Genomic DNA, 1,738 nt, shown 5'->3' on the forward strand with positions numbered 1-1,738 from the left:
GTGGCGGCGGCGGACACGGAGGAGGCCGCAGCGGCCCCGGGAAGCGAGTCGCGCTCGGGGCGGGGCCCCGGTCGGGCAGCCAGAACAGGCGACGACGGGGAAGGGCTCGGGAGAAGGCCGGCGGCGGCGAGGGCCGAGGCGCCGGAGAGGCGGCGGCGGAAGGGCCGCGGCCCGCCGAGAGACGCGCTCGGGGCGAAGGAGGGAAGACAGAACCTCCCGAGGCAAGTCGGCCGCCGGAGCACACACGGGGTCTCACCGCCAGGGGCCTCCAGCACCAGGGGCGGTCCCGCGGCGCCCAGAACGGCGACTGGCCCCGTCGCCCCGCGCGCAGCTCACGGGGGCTCGGCCCCGCCACGGCCAGGGCTCTCCCGCACACGGCGCCAGCGTCCCGCGCCGGGCGCCTGGCGCGCGGGCCCCACCCGACCGGAGCCGAGAGCACTTCGCCCGGGGCCACCACCGGCCTCGGTGGCCGGAGGCGACACCCGCACAGCGAGGCCCACTTCGGTCCCGGCCGGTGGGCGGCGCGGCCAGGCGTCTGCCCGGGCGGGGGAGCACCGGGGGCAGCGGGGAGCGCGGCGCGCGCCTCGACGGAGGGAGCACGGGCTCGCGGGAAGGCTCCCGGGGACGGCCTCGGGCGCGGACGGGCCACCAGGAAAACACACGCGGGATCCCACCGCCAACGACACGCGAGGGCGGTCCCACGACGCCTGGGACGCCGGCCGGCCTCAGCCACCCCTCGGCCTCCCGCGGGCCCGGCCCCACCGCCGGGGCCTACGTGAGGCGCCCCCGCCGCCGGGGGCCGCCCCGTCCACCCAGCCACCCGTCTGCCTGTCTGGTCTGCTCCGGGGCCCACGTCCCGAGGGAACGCGCCCGAGAGCGGCGGCGGCCCCCACCCATGCCCGCACGCCACCACCGGCTGCGGCTCGGGACGGGAGCGAGCGGAGAGCCAGCCGCTCGCGGCGGGGCGGAGCCCGGACGGGGCCGGGCCCTCTCCCCGCCCCAGCGCGCGACGGGAGAACCACGCGCACGCTCGCGCACACGCGCGGCCCCGCGCCCGACGACGGCCCGGCCGGGCGTGACCCTCCCCCGACTCGGAGGGGGGAGGCGCCGGCCGCGGTAGGCAAAGAGCAGCTCTGCCCACGCGCCACGGTGGTGGCGTCCGTGGCTACTACGCGCAAAGGAGGGGCGGCGGCTGGGGGGTCCGGTACCCCAAGGCACCCTCTCGGATCGCTAGAGAAGGCTTTCTCACCGAGGGCGTGTCGCCCCCGCCCATCGTCCGCCATCGGGCCCACCAAGGCGCTTACAGACACCATGGCCACGCAATGCAGGAGGGGTCTGCGGTAGAGGTAAGGCCTAGAGCAAGTCGGAGCGTCCGTGGTCAGGGCCGCGAGCCCGCGCTGCCCCGGGCTCGCCATCTCTGGCCACACTGGGCTTAGCTAGGGATCTACAAGGCCCCTGTGCGGCTCCCAAGTCAGTGCCTCCCCTCAGGCCGAGAGACCAAGGGAGGCAGAGACTGGGACGGAGGTGCCGATCAAACAGCACCTCCCAACCAAAGAGCCAGCGCCACGCCGCTGGCTCGGCCCGCCACGGTCACTCCCACACCCGCGGGGAAACCCCAGCAAGGGGAACGCGCGGGCACGCGCCCGAGCCTGCCCGCCCCCACACGGCACGCCGTGGGGGGCGACGAGGCACCCGTCCCCCCCGAGGGGGACGAGGGGCACGCCTCCCTTACCGACTC

This window comes from Equus asinus, unplaced genomic scaffold (genome assembly GCF_041296235.1).
Source record: "Equus asinus isolate D_3611 breed Donkey unplaced genomic scaffold, EquAss-T2T_v2 contig_75, whole genome shotgun sequence".
Lineage (NCBI taxonomy): Eukaryota > Metazoa > Chordata > Mammalia > Perissodactyla > Equidae > Equus > Equus asinus.